At 35.3% G+C, this 21,372-nt stretch overlaps 1 pseudogene; it reads left to right on the top strand.

Annotated features, from left to right (window-relative positions):
- Positions 1-1,884: 1,884 nt before the first annotated feature.
- Positions 1,885-2,718, top strand: LOC109450324 (protein SET; annotated as a pseudogene).
- Positions 2,719-21,372: the final 18,654 nt, after the last annotated feature.

Here is a 21,372-nt window from a genome sequence, read left to right as displayed (position 1 = left end):
CCACACATAGTTATTACAGTATGATTGACTATTTTCCTTATGCTATACCCTACATCCCCCTGACTACTGCATAACACCCAGTTTGTACTTTTTAATCCCTACCTTCCTGTAATGATCCCCAAACCCCCTCCCATCTGGCAACCATCAAAATGTTCTCTGTATCTATGAGCTTGTTTCTGTTTTGTTTGTTCTTTAGATTCCATTTATGAGTGAAATCATATGACATGTGTCATTCTCTGACTTACTCCACTCAGTACAATACCTTCTAGGTTCTTCCATATTGTTGCAGATGGTACGATTTCATTCTTTTTTATGTCTGAGTAATATTCCATTGTATATATGTACCATCTCTTATTTATCCATTCATCCATTAACAGACACCCAAGTTGCTTTCATATCTTGGCCATTGTAAATAATGCTGTGATGAACACATGTAAACAATGTCCCCTCCATGTAGCATTTTGGGTTTCTTCAGAAAAATACCAGGAAGTGGAATTACTGGGTCCTTTTTGTCCTTGATTTTAAAGTCTACTTTAAAACCTTGATTTTAAAGTAGCCTTTAAAACCAAAGTAGCCTTGGTTTTAAAGTCTACTTTGTCTGGTATAAGTATCGCTACCCCAACTTTCCCCCCCCCTCATTTCCATTTTCATGAAATATCTTTTCCCCATCTCTTTGCTTTCAATCTGTGTGTGTCTTCCAATCTGAAGTGAGTCTCTTGTAGCCGTATATGTAAGGGTCTTGATTCCTTATCCATTCAGACCTCCTATGTCTTTTGATTGGAACATTTAATCTATTTACTTTGAAAGTGATTGTTGATAGATATGTAGTTATGGCCATTTTATTATTCATATTTTTTATCTTTTCTTTTTTTTAAGGAAAGAAATCCTTCTAACATTTCTTGTAATACTGGTTTGGTGGTGATGAACTTCTTTAGCTTTTTCTTGTCTGGGAAGCTCTTTATCTGTCCTTTGATTCTCAATGATACCTTTGCTGGGTAGAGTAATCTTGGTTGCAGCAATTACAGCATTTATCTACACCTTTGTCTTGACCAGAAACCCCCTGACACTTTTAGATTCTTGATTGTGTTTTGTTGCCAACCAGACTCTACAGTAATACAGAAAAATATGTATTGCCTCATGTATTTTTAAATCAGTATGAAAGTAGTCCAAAATTAAGGAAGTTCATAGAAATCAGGATGAAGATTTTATTTATAATATATAATATCTCTATATAGTATATCTCTCTCTATATAATACCTATATCTATATCTATATTTATATCTATCTCTATTTGTATCATCTATATCTGTATCTTTTCCTGTCTCCCATTAGGTGGGCCTTGATTCTGCAAGACCACCAGAGTTAGGGGGTGCATGGGGTTTAGTAGATCTGTTTGTAAAGTTTATGAAGGGGAAGAACTAAATTCTCTTAGCTTAGAAAATAAAAGGAGATAAGTATTGCTGGAAGAATTAAGTGTATAGGTTGACTAGAGGAATATGAAGGAAACTTTTAGGACCACATTAAATTTGTAAATAATTTTTTCCACAATAATTTTCAGGCTGTTTAACAGGGTGTCTGAAAAACTCCTTACCTCTAAATTGACAAGTATTACTTCAATCTGGTTATATTAGTAGTTATCTTTAAAAATATTAATTATAGAAGCATTTTATGTAAGAACATTTACATTTACCTGCTACCAATCCTGAAGCCATAGCCTTTTTCTTGTAAGCCAGTAACAGCTCAAAATATACAAATCCACGGATTGGTGGGATTGAGGGTCAAGGTTTAGTGTATAGAGAGGAGGGAGCTGCACTGGGTCTTCAAAACTCACTATGGAGTTCTCATAGCTTTTTCCAGATGTGATTCTTAGACTCTCCTCACACCATGGCACCCAAAAACCAGTCTTTACTCCCGCCTCAAACAAAGAAACTGGAGAAGACATCGACCTCTCTGGACTTGCCAAAGGGAGAAAAAGAATAGCAAGAAGCGATTGAACACATTGATGAAGTACAAAATAAAACAAAGACTTAATGAACAATCCAGTGAGGAGATTTTGAAAGTAGAACCAAAATATAACAAACTTCACCAACCATTTTTTTCAGAAGAGTTCAGAGTTAATTGCCCAAATCCCAAATATTTGGTAATAACATTTGTCAACCATCCACAAGTGTCTGCACTGCCTGACGAAAAGGATGAAGAGGCACTCCATTATTTGACAAAAGTTGAAGTGACAAAATTTGAAGGTATTAAATCAGGTTACAGAATAGATTTTTATTTTGATGAAAATTTTCCTTTGAAAATAAAGTTGTCTGCAAAGAATTTCATCTGAACCAGAGTGGTGATCCATCTTCAAAGTCCATTGAAATCAAATGGAAATCTGGAAAGGAATTGATGAAATAAATGTTCAAGTCAGATGCAGAATAAAGCCAGCAGGAAGAGACAGCATGAGGGACCAGAGAACTTTTTACCTGGTTTTACTAATCATTCTGATGCAGGTACAGATGAGCTAGGAGAAGTCATCAAAGATGATATTTGGCCTAATCCATTACTACTTGGTTCCTGACCAAATGATGAAGAAGGGAAAGAAGAAGACGATGATGATGAAGAAGAAGAAGATTGGAAGATATTGATGAAGAAGGGGATAAGAATGAAGATGAAGAAGATAAAGATGATGATGAGGGAGAGAAAGGAGAGGAAGATGAAGGAGAAGATGACTAATGGAACACTGATGGGTTACAACCTTCCTTTTTTAATTTTCTCCAGTCCTTGGAAGCAAGTAGCAATTTTTTTGTTGTTGTTGTTCTTTTTCCTCTTGTGCTCAGTCACCTTATTTTTGAGATTTATTTTCTCTCCTTTATACCATGGTTCTCACCTTATCTGGGGGTGGAGAATATCTTGAGCAGAATACAATGGGAAAAGAATTTGCCCCTTTCTGTTTAAAATTCATTTTTATCCCATCCTGTCTCAACAAAAACTTTATGGAATCAACACTACTGTGCTCTGTGGGAAGAAAGAAAGCTTCTGCTCCCTTAGCCTCTGCTGGAAGCTGGAGGGTGCTAGGTCACTGTGTAGTAGTTCATAGAATTCTAGTTTTTTCCCCTCCTTTCTCTGTATATTGGGCTCAGAGATTACACTTTGTCTCTATGTGAATATAGACAGCATTTACCAACATGCATCTAGCTACATTTCTGTTGCTTAAAGAAAAAAAGCAACTTAAAAAAATGGGGTTAATGAGGTTATAGAAAGTCAGCTAAGGGTGGGTTTGAGGTGTTTGGGTGGGTTCAGTGGACATTTTGACAATGTGGCTTCTCCTTTGGCATGTTTAATTGTGAAGTATAATGGACATCCTTACAGTTTAAGATGACACTTTCAAAATAAAATTCTCTTTAAATAGAAAGAAAGAAAAGAAAAGAAAAGAAAAGAAAAGAGAAAGAAACTAAACTCACTGTGCAAAAACCCCAGCCTTTTGTAACTTGGGAGTATTTCACAATAACTAGAATAATTTAATCTTGAATTTTCAGTGCAGATAGTCTATCTAGATGATGGCATAGCAATGATACAAATTATTTTCACAGTTCAGTTTGTGAAAAACCCTTTTTCTTGTGTGTGTGAAATACCTTTAAGCAAATATCCTATTAATACTCTATAGGTCAGTGATTGAATATTCAAAGAATGTCACTTTGCTATAAAAACTTTATCAAGATTTAATTTTCATGAAAGCAGAAAGGCAGAGTATCTTTACATTAAAACATAATTAAAATCCATGTGATATTACCTACAAATATTTAGGACTTTATTTAACTGAACCAAAGATAAAAAACAAAACTAATGAATAACAAAGTTCATTGTGCAACTGCCAATTAATGTAACAGTCTAACAATTGCTCAGAAAACCCAGGAAAATTTAAGCATACATATATATATGTAATTAATGTAATAAAACATGTATGCATTATTTTCTCATATAAGGTATCTATGTATAGCTATAGGGTTGTGTATGTGTGTGTCACACGTTGTTTTATTTTCACAGCCAAGTTCATTTTTACAAAAACAGAAATGTTTTTAGTGAAGATTTTATCCTATTCCTTTGAACTAGGATTACGGAATTTCATATTCTGCTCTCCTCTGAGTTCCATTTTATCCTTTAGAGTCCAAAAATGGGACTATAATATAAAAGCATTAAGCTTCCTTGCTTGACTTATAAAATTGTGCAGTGATATTTCCAGTAATAAACCCCATAAAGTATGACTTGTTTTATGAGCAAAGATGTCCAAAACACTTAAGAGTAACCTCTGAATCTCTGTGGAAGATTATTAAGCCTGCTTTGGTGCCTCATTTTATCTTTAGTTGCACATGCTTGATAATGAAGTTGAAGAAAAACAACACGTACTAGCCCAGGGAACGCACAAAATAAAACAAAATGGAGGAATGCTCTGAGGCTGAAAATGGAACGTGTACCTAAATACATCAAGTTCAAGGGGAAGGAGTTAGAGGCTGGAAATGTCCAGAAAGGACCTTGGCATCTTCTTCCCCTGCATTCCCTTTCTACCTCCCCAGGAGGAGATTTCAGGCTCTCTGCTGTTCAGAGTTTTAAAACCTTGTACTGGGATGTGAAATGACCTTTTTTTCCTAAACAGAATATGGATCTCATCACTTCCAATGCTGAACTAGAAGCTTGAGTACAAAATAGAAGGTAGAGACTCAACAAACTCAAACTGAGTAAACTTTGAATGCTTGACTAGTGGCTACCAGCTTTGAAGAAAAAAATCAAAGTAACACACCACTGCTGGGGATCAGTTTGTATCATTTGGGAATGCTAATCATGCACAATTCAAAAATTGCTCTCAGCTATTAATATCCTTTGCATGTTAATTCAGGGTTTCTTACACTTATGTAATGGACCATTCCCTTAAACAAAAAATAAATTTTTGAGAATTCTCCCTATTGATTTAAATATTTATTTTGGTGTTATTTAAATAGGCATGAACATAAAATAGGTATAGACTTCTTACATCTATGACTCATATTTGACTTTGAAAATGAAAACTATAACAAATTCAATAAAATGCAACTATTAAATAATAAAATTCAAATAATTTAATTTGTTAGATAAAGTTGATTTTTTAACTGTAAATGGCAAACTCAAATGTTCTGGAAAACATTCTTTTGAATTCTACATGTGAATGTTCTCTTTGCCCAGTACTTTACTAAAACAACACCCCTCAGTGTCATTTGCTCTTTATTTGCCATGGATATATATATGTTTTACTCATTAATTTGTTTTGGTTATTTTTTTCCTTTAGGTTGCAATGATTATAAATACCCAAACTGTTTGGCTGTACACACAGTGTTATTAAAGTTTATTTAAATGATACAGAACAGCATTGTCCAGTAGACTTTCTACAACAATGGAAATGTCCTATATCTGCACTGTCTAATGTGGTAGACACTAGCCACATATGGCCAATGAGCATTTGAAATATGATTAGTGTGACTGAGGAACTGAGTGTTAATTTTATTTAACTTAAATAAATTTACATTTAAATTTTAACAGTCTTGACTAGTGGCTACCAGTCAGTGCATATCTAGAATATACTTATTTGAATTTTTTAGTTAAAATGGAAAGTAGAATGTTATAATCTCATAAGGAACTTTTGGATGGTTTAGAATATACTGACTCTAGTTTAAGAATCAACTGCTATGGGTGATTATTTGATCAGTCCTGGACATAAACGTTCCCGCTGTGTACATTCTCTCCGCTTAATGGGCCTAAGTTAAATTCTGTGGAAACTTTGACTTGGGAATAAATCTGGTGTATTTAAAAGGAATCCAGAACAATGGTAGTTGGGATTTTTAAGGAAAAGAATTCTAAGCAGAGAAACCTGGAAAAGTTGCTGCTTTCTAACTAGCACATGCAGAACCACGCAGTGACAGACCAATGTGGTCTACTCTATGAGAGCAAGATGTAAAAAGTAAAATATGTGGTATTTGAAAAGGATTTAGTGCAGTTTTTCTATCTTTATTGAGATATAACTGAAATATTGCATTGTGTAAGTTTAAGGTGTACAAAGTGATGATTTGATACATGTATATATTGTGAAATGATCACCACAATAAAGTTAATTAACACACCCATAACCACCTCACATAATTACCATGTTTTTTGTAGTGAAAACATTTAAGATTTACTCTCTTAGCAGCTTTTAAGAATATAGTACGGTATTGTTAATTTCAGGTACCATGCTATATATTAGATCATTTTTAGAGTCAGTTTCTTTTTTGTAATTGAAACTTCTTTTCAGACTGTCCCTGCCATCATTTTGGCCCTGGTGGAATGTCTATGACCATCTCCCAGGTCAGGCCACTTTGGTCAGTCTACATTGGGAGAGATGGGAGTTCAGATGAAGTCTTAGCAAGGCTTACTCCTGCCTGGGTATGCTATAGATAACAAATCACTCCCTCCCACTTTACTGAGGGAGGATAGAGCAGTATATGAATAATATCTTCTCAAAAAGATTTACAATTTAGTAGGGAGATAAGATGTAAATAATCTTTTGTTGTTAAAGTTTCAAGAAATCACATGTCTAGATCCAAATATGTGATAAGATGATGAGTTCAGAAGAGAGACAAAATTGGGTGGTCTGGAAATGCCAGATAAGCTTCATTCTCATATACCTATGTCTCATACACTCAGAAGACATATCTTGAATATTATTTGATCCTATATATATATCAAGGTTCATGCCCTTTTAAATTATTTTTGAGGTGACTGATGTAGGATTAGGCATTTCTGAATAGCTAGTAAATAGCGATAAGATGTCAAGGAATAGAATTCTGGGCATTTTTAGTTTAAGAAGTAAAAAATTAGGAGAAACATCAGAAACGAAAAGGCTGTGGTGAAATATAAACATACAAGAGAGAAAGCTGAGTTTCTACAAATGTATGTCCCATAATCATGCTTTCAGATAGTGGATAAATATTTTGTCCTTAACTATTGATCTCAAGATGGTAATACATGTATAGAAATCGAACATATCTGGAGGGAACAAAAAGTAATAATCTTGGAGACAACATAAAAAAAGGAATATATATGCTCTCATTGTAAATTTATAGGCTGCAAATCAATAATCCGAATGCCACACTGAGAAAAGAATATTTTCTACTGAAATACAATTTTTGATACTACTGTTAGACCTACATTGTTAGTACTAAAGGTCTATAAAATATTTTCAAGGCTAGTGGCACCAAGGAAGCCAGCAAATCTATGATGCATTCTGATCATCAGAGTGTAGTATGTCCTTGACAATTGTAAATGGCCCAAACAATGGTCTGTGGGAAGGTGAGCAACTTGCTCTCTAAAGTGTGGTCTTTAGCAGTGCTTGGACATCCCCGATTTTCTTTATTTATCTCACATCCCTCAAAGTTACCAAATACTTATTGACCCGATCATGTCTTGGGTTCATACAATCTCTTGGGAGTAATTAATGGCAATTGTATGAGAGAGGACCTTGAAAACAAATGCTCAACACATTCTTTTTATTGAGAGGAATGAAGGGGAGGAGAACTGAGCATCTTCTGTGCTGAATGCTTTAATAATTCAAATCTTCAAGGAACACAGAGACTCAAACATTAGGAGCAGTGCTAAAACATGCATGAGTTAATGCTTGCATTAAACTGCATACCATCTGAACAGGAACTAGGCCTAATTCTCTGCTTTTGATATCATCGTATGCACTTTGACGATTCAAGTCTTCCAAGAAGTGCACACCTAAAATGGGATTAGACATGCAAGAGTTTTATTGGAGAAAATGCCTGTGAAAGATAAGATGGGAAGCAGCAAGAGTAGGCAAGGAGAACATTTCAGACTGAAATACAGGTCTGATGCCTGAAAAAGCATACAAGGAAGGAAGGGTTGGGTAAAAAGAGACTGAGATTGAAGCTTAATTCTGAGAAAGTTTGTGCCAGGCCTATGAGAAGTTCCTGAGCCAGATTTTCATCCTGCATTGGGCACCAAGGTCATGTTCTGGCCTCCATTGTGCTCAGTCAAGAGCTGGGAGCAGCCATGAGGAAGCATCACCTGGTGTAAATGATTCAATGGATTTAAAGGTGCAGCAGACAGAGCCTGTCAGTCAACTTCACTCCTTGCCACAGGTTCTCTTGAAGGAAATCTGATCATGGATTTCCTCCATGAATAACACAGGTACATGGCACTTGGCTTAACGTTTTCTTTTAAATTCTCTCCTCTGAACTAGGAAATGAAATTTTCTCCAGTAGGGATTTGAGAAGATTGATTTCTACTATGGTTGTTTTAACTCTCTCCTACCCTAACCTTGTTCTTCTAATTGCTTCCTCTGCACTGTACATTTTTCTTCTGGACTTTATGCACAGGTACCAGAGACAGATCCTTGAGGCAGATTTTAATATAGAGAAACATCTTTCTGTAAAATAGATTGCTCTAAAGTACAGTTAAAGTCTCACCATAGGCAATATAATAAAGTTTAATAGTTGAAAGTCTCAGTGGATATTCTTCTGAAATGGTCTCATCTGTAAGTGTATATATAGCTAGAATCTTTAGAACCAATGGTCTACAAAGCCATAGACAGCTGACAAGATTTGGCCCTGGAGTGACAAATTCAGGCTTGCATGTTTAGAATGATGTTTGGTTGGGAATGAGATATTTATCTATTGCTGCTCTGTGGTTTGTTTGTTGTCCTGAGAGACTTAGCATATGCAGCAGCAACATATCATTGATTTTGGACAACCAGAGTCATTGAAAGAAAGCTATTTGGATTATCTTGGAGAAAGCTGTTGGCAGGTGTGTGTCCTGAATAAATGAACAAGTTGATAATTACACACCTGGAACTGAAAGAGCAAAAATGTGGATGGTGACTTGCTGGAGTAGAGGCCGATCACTACAGTGGTTTTGGATGAGTCTATATATGGTTCCTACTTTCTTTTTTAAATTTATTGGCAAAAGGATGTGACTCACATGGCATTGCTTTAAATTGTATTACTAATCTCTTCCAACTCTGCATGGATTTGTCTGAATTATATTTTCTGTCCCTCTAGATTGCTTTTTACATATCATCTAGTATTTGGCACAAGAGGATATGGCAGTGATCCTACCTAACTCATTCTCAGATGAATCGTTGTATAAAGAATTTAGTAGAATAAAAAGGTTTGGGCAAAATGTTCTTCTTTACTCCAAAGGCATTTATTCGATAATTAAATGTTACTGAGGAACTATTAGGTTGGTGCAAAAGTGATTGCAGTTTTTGCAATTATTTTTAACCCTTTAAATTGCAATTACTTTTGCACCAGCCTATACTCTGTGACCAAATATATGGAAGATATAGAATCAAAGATAATAAGATATGTTCACACCTTTGAAAAACACAACTTGGGGGCAGTTTTTCAGATAGCTAACTAACAACGAGGTTGATAAGGGATGGGTTCCATTTCCTGCAGTGAATCCTGACTGATACAGAGGGAAGGTCATCATATCTTACTGTTGCTTAAAGGTCTTCAGTCTCGTCATAGTTTTCAGGAAGAATGGCAAATTTATTTGCCTGGAAATCATAGCTAATACTTATTGAATGCTTACCACGTTACCGTTTAAGTGTAGATACACTTAAAGTGTAGTTCACTTTAACGTCACAAAATCCTGAGGTCTATATTTTACAGATGAAGAAAATGAGACATAGAGAGGTTAAATATCTTTCCCAATATAAAATAGTTAGTAAATGGTGGAGTTAGGATAAAATGAAAGCAGTTGAGCTTCAGAACTGTAATTGAACCCATTATTCTGTGCTACAACACCGTCACAGCTCTTGTCAAGGATGAGAATTCAAATCCTCTCTATCTTGTACCCCACTGTACGCATATATTCCTCAAGACATACCTACTTCTTGTCATGTTGTTTCACACGTTAGTGCTCTTGCACAAACTGTTTCTTCCGTCAGCTTTAATTCAACTATGATTTACTGAGCTCCTGTTTTTGGCCAGGACAATTCAAGATACTGGGATTGTTACTCCTATTAAAATGACAAATGCAGTCTTTCCCTTTACGTAGGTTATAGACCACAGGGATTTGAAAGCAAATAAAGAGAAGCTACAATATAGAATGATAGGTGGGATTAAATAAAGAGGATGTTATATTTGTGCTACCATGAGAATTGAAAAAAGTCCGGGAAGCATACATGGGGGCACAATTTGAGCCAAAAGGTATAGGAAAGATGTAAGTCTAAACAGATAGCTTAATGCCTGGCATTTTTGACCGTCCATACCTGGCTAATTCCTAGGTATCCATCAAGGCTATCAATTTCTTCTTTGAAAATCCAACCTTTTTCCCAATTTGAACAGAAAGCACTTATTATTTTGCACTGCATTTTTTTTTTTTTCTGCTGCTATTTATTGCCTGTCTTTTCTCCCACTAAATCAGTTTTTTCCTTGAGGGCAGAAATTATTACTTGCTTATTTTTGTCCCCACTATATCTACTACAATGCTGGCTCAGCATACTCTCTCTCTCTGTTTGTTAATGAATGAGGAAATTGTGGAGGACGAAGCAAGAAGAAAAAAAGTAATCAGTTCAAGGTGGGTCTTCTATATCTTGCCAGTTATTTAAAATGTTTTCCTAGATGATCAGCTCTCCTTAGAGTTGGCAATAAAAAATGATTTTGTGTTCCATTCATATTCTGTGTTCATTTGCATCCATGAGTCAAACAGGTTTTCTAGATTGATTAAAGCATCACATTGATGGGGCTAAAGTAAGCTTCATCTTTTATGGATAGTTTGCTTTATTTGTATCTATAATCAGAGGTTGCCACATGTACTCTGGCCACTTGACCTGCAGATATATGACTTTGGTTATAAGGAGAACCAGATAAGAAAACATGTATGGATCACCCCAAATCAATTTCCATTCATGGAACAACAGTGGTCATATATATGCTAACAATGGTGAACCAATAACTTCACCTTCAAATATTCAGGGCAACATGTTATATATATATATATATATATATATATATATATATATATATATATATATATATATAAGTTCAGGTATCATTTCTCTATATTACCATATTCTGCTTAAAACTAAAGTGCTAGACAAACCTCCAGGGTTAACATAATGTGACCATGCATATCAATAGCATCATAGACTTAGAAAAGTTATTAGAATTAATGCAGTGTTCCTGAATGGTCAAAATAATTTTGTGATTTATATGTGTCTTGATAAAATTATTTTCCTCAACTGTTTCCACTTATGTAATGAGTTATATTGACTTACAAAAAGCTTCTTTGTTATTTGATTCTTATCTGAGTAATTTAACAATAGAGCATACCATTTACTTTCTCTAAACTCAGGCTAGAACCATAAAACTCTTTTCTTTTCAAAACAATTGATCTTGAGGTACTTATAGATTCTAGATACTTTTAATTTGGCAAGAATAACAAAGTGATTTAGGTTAGTCCCTTGAAAAAAACCCACCATGAGTATGATTAAAATGATCTCTATGGTTGATTTCTAGAAAAAAATGTCAGTAAAATTAGGACTAAAAGCTGCAGACTTTCCATTTGGCTAAGTGTTAGAATATCGTGGGCATTATTTTAGAAGGAACTTCTGGGGAATTCAATTCTCTCTAGAAATAGTGTGCTTTAGATAATAAAGAACAGAGTGTGCGGTTTTACTGTCAACCACAGCTTAATCATTTATCGGACATTCTTAGGTCATTAGGTTATAGTGATCCCAAAGCTATTTTTGGTGACATATATAAAGTGTATAAAGATAAATTTATTCCCGTGCTGTATGTCTGATAAGCAGGTTGAAAAGATTCAATCAGAGATGTGACATGCTGTGATAGGCATAGACAGAGCATTGATTTTCACTCACTGTGCATAAAACACAGCTCACTCTCAGGATCCTGTTGAAAGGTGGCTTTAAATTGCCCAGTAAGTAGATATTACCCATAGTCGCAGGTATTTGAGCATAGTATCCAAAAATAAATATCACTCTGAATTTAATGTGCTTTCAATATTGATGGGAAAAAGCCAACTAATTTTTACTGAGTATGGTTGTCTTCTCTTTATTGAATCAGTGCTCCAAAGAATAACAGTATGAGAAGAGCTTCTTGCCATCCTGAAACTTATAATTTATTTGAGGAAAAGACATTAATAATTATTAGGCAATTATGATTCACACATACGTATGTTCACTGCCTTTGTTCCCATACTTGTCAGATGCATTATACACATATTCTTCAATTAGGATGCCAAAAAAAGAAAGGGAAAAGAAAAAGAAAGGAAAAAGAAAAAGGAAAACATCCTTTAGATATAATCAGGCTGAGAATACAATATTTTTAAACTTGTAAAAATAATAAAATCTTTTAAGTGTCCTCTTAAATGATATGTTATTTTATCATGAACTTAAAATAAAAGGTGAGAAAGAATGGTGAATCTAATTGAAGCAGAGATTCAGTAGAGGGTCTGAGTCCCAGCATTCCAGTCTCAGGAAACATTGTTCTTACCTTTTTGAGTGGACACTAAGCCTCCACCATGGAAATCTAGAGCTTAGAGAAACAACTTGGAGACACATGTCTTAGATTATTGCTAAGATGCATGTATTTCCTCTCAGGAATTTACGAGAAGATGCTGTACTAGATGTTTAAAAGTTACTAGGGACATGGGTATTATGTTTGTTGGTGGGTAGTAGTGCTGATAGTTTTTAAAATATATATTGAGTGTACTTTGGGAAATAATTCAGTGATGAAAGTATCTGACTGATAGAAAATATCCAATGGCAGGTGGGAGAAAAATCCCTGAATAATGAGCGTCTAGCGACATAAAACTATGCTGTATCTAATCTGGACTCTGTGTGTCACTGATCCATACTGGCTCTACCTCCTCAGACAGGGGACCTATCAACTGATAAACATCACTAATCACCAGGGAAATGAAAATCAAAACCATAGTGAGATATCACCTTATACCTGTTAGAATGGCTATTATAAAAAAACAAGAAATAAGTGTTGACAAGGATGTGGTAAAAAGGGAACCCTTGTGCACTATTGGTAAAATTGTAAATGTTGCAGCTACTATGGAAAACAGTATGGGATTTCCTCAAAAAATAAAACTATCATATGATCCAGAATTCCACTTCTGGGTATTTATCCAAAGAAAATGAAAATACTAACTTGAAATGATATATGCAGCACCTCCATTTTCATTGCAGCACTATTTACAATAGCCAAGATATTGAAACAACCTAAGTGTCCTTCAATGGATGAATGAATAAAGAAAATGTGACACACACACACACACACACAATGGAATATGATTCAGCCATAATAAAGAATGAAATGTTGCCATTTTTAACAACATAGATAGACCTCAAAGCATTATGCTAAGTGAAATAAGTCAGAGAAAGACAAATACTATCTGATTTTATTCATATGTGGAATCTAAAACAAATAAATAAACAAATGAAACAATATCCCCCTCTCCCCAAAGAAGCTGATAGATTCAGGAACAAATTGGTGGTTACCAGAGGTGAAGTTAGGTGTTGGATAAAATGGGTAAAGGAGGTCAAAAGGCACAAATTTACAGTTATAAAATAAGTAAGTCATGGGGATGTAATGTACAGCATGATGCCTATAGTTTATAACACTGTATTGCATATTTAAAGGTTGCTAAAAGAGTAAATCTAAAGTTCTCATCTCAAGGAAAGAGAATTTTTGTAACTGTGTAAGGTGATGGCTATTAACGAGTTACTGTGGAGATCATTTGGTAATCTATACAAATATTGAATCATGTTGAACACCTGAAACTAATATAATGTTATATATTAGTTATACCTCTTTAAAAAGCCAACCAAACAACAACATAAGAATATGAGATATGTATTTGTCCCCACAAGTTTTCTTTTTTCAGTTGAAACATACCAAGTTATCTATCATGTGAAGTGAAAAAATATGAAATGTGTCACATGAGTTAACTCCTTTGCAATTATTATTTCATGTTCCCTTTAAAATTATTAATGTTTGAAAACCCCAAATCTATTTAAACATCAGCATTTTAGGAAAATTATGAAGAAGTAAATAAAACATTATGACTGTATGCATTTACTCTGAATAATTTGAAGCTACAGTTCTTAAAAATTTGTTTTTATTTATAGAAATACATTCTTTTTCTTAATATCTTTGTAGTTAAATATCCTCACAGCACTGCATTTGGTATTTTCTGTTGTCAAATGAATTGAGAAGAGAGTTGGTTTCCATATGCCAAATGTTATTTGAGAATCTGATATAATGGAGGGAAGAACCTCAGCTTTCCACTGTTAGCTGCTTTCACAGAACATAAAATTATAATGATAAAATTAATTACATCACTTTAAAAAATATGTCCGTGCATTTTTTATAAGATAAAAATTTAGCTTATGGACTTTGTTTCTATTTTTAAAATATTAATGTGCCCTGACATTGAGAAATGAAATGAGATTAAATAACTGTTGTGTCTGGAGTAACTCTATTCCAGACGTTAAAGCTGAGTTGGGAAGATGATGACTCGGAGATAAGTTCACCTACAGCATCAAGAAAGGGTTCTCATATTGCAGAGACATTTCTATTCCTAAAAACCTTCCCTTAATAATACAATAAAGCCTCGACTAATGGGATACTTTAGATTTCCTATAATTAAACAAAACAACTGAGTGCAGGACTAAATTTCCAGCTCTTTACAGATAGCTCTACTTTGTAATTCAAGGGACATATAATCCTTTCCATATACTTGAGAAGATATATATATATATATATATATATATATATATATATATATATATATATATATATAATGCCTTTTTCCCCTTGGTAATCCCTTATTCTTTCAAATCCACCATGGATCTTGCATTCTAAGGGCTCTAGAGGCGTAAAGGTTGTGTCTCTAGGCTGTGGCTCTTACTCTTTGGCTAATTTCTTTTGGCCAAGGAAGCAGGAGAAGATTGTGTTGCTAGGGTTCTGAAATCCTTTTCTCTTTTAACAATAATATATGGCTGGGTGTGGGGGGTGGGGTGGGAAAGAGAGAGAGAGAGAGAGAGAGAGAGAGAGAGAGAGAGAGAGAGAGAGGCAGGTAATTGGTCTGCAGTTCCAGGGAGCAGGAAAGCCCTATGATTTAGAATAGAGTCTAGGATGAATCTACAGCACCATGAATTCTGCACAGAATGCATTTCCTCCTGCCTCTTTAGAGTAATAGTTAATATGATTAGTGAATTAAATAAAATATTTCTTGAATTTTTTTTACTTGTTAATCTATTCATTTGATACTTTTCAAATGATCAAATATACTTTGGCTAATTTATTGTACCTCTTTGAGATGTCACCTGTGCTATGTGAGATATAATGATGGTCTGGCCCATGGTCTCTAGATAAGGGATTTGGTTTCCTATCATCTAACACCTTGCTCACAACACACTCAGGCCCACTTTACAGGGCACTAGCCCCTTTCAATAAATGCTTGTTCACTGACTGACCCATCAAAGAGACAGTCCATAAATGGATACATGCAAGTTAGCCTTAAATGATAAAAGAAACAAAGCCTTCAAAAAACCGAAGAAAGAGAACAACCTGAAACTCTGGAACCCTGATGGCTCTCTGTGCAGTTACTGTTCTCCTGTCTTAGATACAACTCCTTAGCCTCCTGATTCATGAAGCAGTCTTGAATTGGTCCAAAACAAAAATAGTTGCCTCTTTGCCTGTGTCAAAGCTGGAACTCCCACAGTCACTCTGTTCATTTTTCATTGTCTTTTAGTGCAAATCCTAAAGCTGTTGAGTCTATATATAATATTTACATGAAATCATCCATTTATGGCATCCATAGTTATCTTTTGTAATTGCTGACTACTTTATCAGCTTGCCAGCCTTGTTTGCTCACTCTGAAAATTAAACAGGCATCTATGAAACTAAAGCAAAGCAATTAATAACAAAAGGCAAAAATATAGAAAAACATAGCCAGCTTAAGATAACACTGATAATATACTGTTAATTAAATGTGTCCCCAAATCACAAGTTTTCCAACTATCTCACTATAAGTGCTCTGGAAGGAAATCTGCAACCAGACTTAGTAGAATATTAATTCCAATTCTCTAGTAAATTGTACTACACAATGCTTTAATTAAAAAAATATCAATTTTAGTATCTTATTTAATGGTCTACAAGTAAACTATTTCTTCCTATGTAAAAAAATTAAAGTCTATATTTAATTGTTTATCCAAAAGAACTGAATAATAAATTTTGGATAAATCTGTAGTCCATACAATAGGCCCCTCATGTGTCAGATGGGGACTGTCGATTATTATTTGGGTATTAACTATATCTTTGCTGTCAATGAAAAAACATCCTGGCTATGAGAAAGCTTTTAACAGTTTATTTGAGCCAAACTGATGACAATTGCCAGGAAGCAAAATCTCAATGGATTGAGAAAATGGTCTGGAAAATGGCAGTTTTGCAACTTATTTTACGCTTTAGAGTCAAAGGAGGAGTATTACATGAAATCCATTGGTGGTAGATTAGGGGATGGGAGAAAGCAAAGCAGGGAAATCTCTGGGATTAGATAAAAAGTAAATTGGAGTGACATACTTCTTTTACATTGGTGGGTACAGGATAGTTAGTTAATAGTTAACATTTTACAGCATAGAGATGGTAATGGGGGGGTAGTAACAACAATGAGGGGTTCTGTAGTTCCCTGCTTTGGTGGGGTGGGTTGTGCCCTGAGGGGTCCGGAAAGGGATTACTCTGACATTCCAAGGGCATGTTGTCATACCATGTTTCCCCGAAAATAAGACCTAGCCAGACAATCAGCTCTAATGCGTCTTTTGGAGCAAAAATTAATGTAAGACCCAGTATGGTATTGTATTGTATTATATTGTTATATTAGAAACCCAGTCTTATAGTAAAATAAGACCGGGTTTTATATTACTTTTTGCTCCAAAAGATGCATTAGAGCTGATTGTCCAGCTATGTCTTATTTTCAGGGAAACATGGTAGATGCAAAAAGACAGGCTCACTTAAGGTAAAGATTGACCTTTGTCAAGGAAGCTACAGGCCAAGGATATGACTACTGGCCACCATCTGCTTTTAGTTAGGAATTTTTATGTTCAGACCATCCTATGTGGTTAATTTCCATCTCTGAATTTGCAGGGCCTGCCATGCTGGCCTCCCCTGAGCTTGTCAGGTTTAGTATGTGGCCCCCTTTTCCTCCACATTGTCTATGTCCTAGTCTATCTCTGTGTCTACATCTATATTTTAAACAGCATCCAGGAAATACTAGGATTATTAAGAATTTGCGGTTAGACTAACTATATCCTGATATTGAAAAGGAGACAATAAAATACAACTGGAATATAAAATGCTAGCAGTAGGAAAGCACCACCCAGATGAACAAGGAGAGGGAAATAGTTTCCTGAGCAAGTTGACTTCAAACTTCTGCCTTGTAATGAACTCAATATTGCAACAGTTCACCCTCATTCTATTTAAGTGTTTTCAAGACTTCTTTGTTTCTCTCTGCAGGAGGTCTCCTACTCTATTTCATTTCTGCTCTTGAGGCTCTTAGAGATGCTCTGTGTCTTCTTCACATCCTTCCTTTTGTCACTTTGCACATGCTATTGATGCACGGGGAATGCACTTTTAATTGTATGATGTACTTTTAATTGTATTACTTGGTAATAGTGACTAACAATGTTATTCTCTATGGGGATAGGCATAGTCCTGGAAGCACATATCAGATAGTGAAATATATTAGATGATTACTGTGTAAATCCCTGATTCTCATCCCCTGAAAAACACTTTGTACCTTTAGCCATTGTTTTAGTTAGTTTCTGCTCAGGAACAAAGGAACTATGCAAAGTATTTCAAGAAGTGGGGGTGTAATCCAGTTAAACTGGTTATACCAGTGTTAGAAATCTGGAAGAACTAAAAGAATGAGAGAATAGTAACTGCAGGAAGCTGCTATTATCTGTAAATCTGGGAAACCAGCAGGGAGAAGTTGTTACCACAATTTAGAAGTGAGGGGGAAACTACTTCCTCAAAAGTTCCAGCTATCTGGATAGTTGCCATCACTTCAGGAGCTGCCACTGTCTCAGGAGCTAAGACAGTGGGTGAGGAACCACAGTTTCAGAGACTGGGATCATGAAGGAGTTGTGAATGGGGGCCAGGCAGCTCCTGCTGAGACATTAGAGGGAGTGTCATTTGGCTAGTGTTGGGACCATTGAGGTCATGCCACGTGGCTGGTTCTGAAAGATATTGTACTGAAAGATATTGAACCTGCATTTAACTGCTGTTGAAGGGATTCTGACAAATCAGAAGCAGGAAATGAGTTTCTTTTCTTCTCCTTCTTTCCAAGGTCATTGCAGAGCCTCCTGGTGGCAGAACCTAACGCCTAATGATCTGGCAAGGGGGTCTGGGAAAGTTGTTTATAGACTCCTAGGCCTAGCATAAAAGAGCAGGTTACGAAGGTCAGGTATGAGACGGAAAATGATAGGTAAATAATAGACACAGTTCACCCCATTTCAAAGCCTTTTCTACTCATATTTCAACTTACATGTAGAAAACGTTTGCCACTTTATATTTCCACATAATAAGAGGCAATCTTTAAAAAACAAAAATTTTGCCATCTTTTCCTCAAAAGTAAAACTCCCAACAGACACTATTATATTTTAGTGATGTTAATTCGTCTTCTACTTTAGTCACATCCTTACCTAAAATTCCATAAACTAAAGATTCAATTATTGTTAGTTAGCATCAATAACTTTTATATAATGTATTAGGACAGAGAAAGGAGAAAGGAAAATCATTAATACAATCAAACATATGCTAAATAAATACGGAAAAAAATATTCCTGTATACGCAAGTTCTTGTGTATATAACTGATTAGTCTTCTTCTACAAACTGTATTGTTTCCTTTGCCTTTAGCCTTCATGATAAAGGAATCCTAAAGGTCAAAGTTCTTTTTCTACTATGGTGAAACTACTAAAACTTCATTTCTAATGGGTGTGAGCTGTTTGTAGTCCTAACTTCAGAACAATGATCTGGAATTAACTTTTACTTTTTTTTGTTTTTTGTTTTCTTTAGTTTTACTGTTTTGACTTTTAATAAGAATCCTTTGGGTTCTAGCCATAATCTTCTATTTTTCTTTCATTTTGAGGGGATATCATATAACTGGATTCCTGGAAAGTCTAGCAAGGTGGTGGACCTATGTATTTTCATAGTGTTTATCTCCTATTCTTTGGAACACTTGTATTTTGCTAACGCATTTTTTTTTTTTTTTTTTTTTTTGGTGTGTGTGTATTTGACGTTCCCTGTTCCTGGGGTCCACTCAGCATGACTGTGATGGAGTGAACCAGCGTGATGGTCTGTGAGATGTTAAAACTATCAAAGTTCTTATAGATTGTACAAATTGTTTTCTGGATTGTATCAGAGAACAGAAGACTGCAGCCCTGAAGTGACCAAGACTGCAAGATCGCCTCACTCCCCCCAGCTTGACTAAACTTTAGGTAGGTTTCTTCCTGATTATAGGCGCCTAATCTCCTCTTTCTGAGAGCATTTACTTTAGAAAGCTTAAAATTATAAATCTTTCTCTGCACCTTTGAGAAGTAAATCTCCTACACTTTGGAATGTCTTTATCAAGGAGCTGTCCTTCTGAAATATAATCATCAAGAAAGATAAGTACCCTATTTTCCAATTTATATGGGAGAGTAGGAGCCTATCTGTGATGAGCACCGATTTACAAAGACAGATGGCAAAACCACATTTACTAACTTCTTCCCTAAAGTCCTCTAGTACTTTTCCATTAGTTCATCCCAGCATTTAAAAACTCTTCAGTCTTCTGTTTCACTGGAGTTGAGTTCAGTTTTTCTCCCCTATTATAATAGCCTAGAATCTTGAATAAAGTCTTCCTTGCCTTTTTTTTTTTTTTTTGTAAAACCCTGTCTAGTGCAATTTTTCTTTGACAGCAGCAATATAGTGAATGTGTACTGTTGTCCTTGCCAAGGGAAAAATGAACTTTTTTTGTTCATTGGGAAATTGATATGGGGGGCGGGGGCAGTTTTCAGATTAGTAACTAAATACAGAGGGTGCCAAAAAAATGTATACACATTTTAAGAAAGGAAAAATTGTATTAAAATTGTAATACTCAATATATACTGATAACAAAAGATGAATACAAGTCATGTTTGACTTTTGCAGTTACAAGAGGTGCTCAAAATGGTTACCATCAGTGTAATTTTAATACAGTTTTTTTCCTTTATTAAAATATGTATACATTTTTTGGCACCCTCTGTATATATCGAATGTAAGGAGCTATGTTGAGTTTTTCCAGGAATCATATCATATTTGAAATAGCAGCAGAATTTGAGGTTGCCAACTGAATAAATTACAATAATCCATAGTTATTCTGCAAGTTAAAACTGCTTTCTGGATAGGCCAAATAGATAAGCAAAATGAGTTAGGGAAAGGAATCATTCCTCTTCCATCTTTCAGGACTTTGATGAATGCCCTAATTGTAGCAATTTCCCCAGAGATGACATTTTGTTTTTGGCTTTCTTGATGGAGGGAATGTTCTAGGACATTTCACTTGGCTTTTTCTACCATATCAGCTCTCACTCATTCTACTTGGCCTGTTACCAAGTATATCTATTGAAATCATATTTTCAGGAACTGGAGAAATGATGCACAATGGTTTTGTAGAATTACTTTGCTCACTGTGAGACTTGGGCCAAAACTGCTTTTATCGCCTGACCCCTAGAATCTTTCACTCGGTTAGTAGGCTTTTCTAATGTTTTGAGTAGTCATGAATTAGTATCCACTTAGAGTCAGTATCTAATAATCCCTGAAAGATTCCTTTTTCTTGTGAAGAGTCACCTGAATAATAGCGTTAAGTCCCTTCAGGGCAAGCTTGGAGTCATACTTACAGTATATTTTTGGGCAGAATTGTAGATACTGAGCAAGAAGCTGTGAGTCTCCATTACAGTGCTCACTGGAGCTAGAATTTATTAAGTGATCTACATCAAATAACACTTTAGTAAGATTCTATTTTCTGTTATGCAAATTTGCCTACCTTGCCACTGCAGCTAAGTAATGACATTGGGCTTCTGCCATGCTGAGATTCTTCTAATCCCTTTACCATCAGGAATCTGGTTACAATGGTAGCATCTCCTACCATCATTCCAGCCACACAGAGATTTCTAAGGGATGCAGTACTTCCTTTACTGTGGCATTTCTCAGTGAATAAAGGGTGATGGGTGGGCCCTTGAGGAATGTCTTTGTAAACTAATTATCTCAGGTGAGGCCACTGTGGTGTCTTCAAACAATGGAAAGCCAGTC

The sequence above is a fragment of the Rhinolophus sinicus genome, linkage group LG06 (assembly GCF_036562045.2).
Source record: "Rhinolophus sinicus isolate RSC01 linkage group LG06, ASM3656204v1, whole genome shotgun sequence".
Classification (NCBI taxonomy): Eukaryota; Metazoa; Chordata; class Mammalia; order Chiroptera; family Rhinolophidae; genus Rhinolophus; species Rhinolophus sinicus.
Note: the sequence above shows the minus strand (reverse complement) of the source record. Positions and strands in the feature narration are given on the sequence as shown.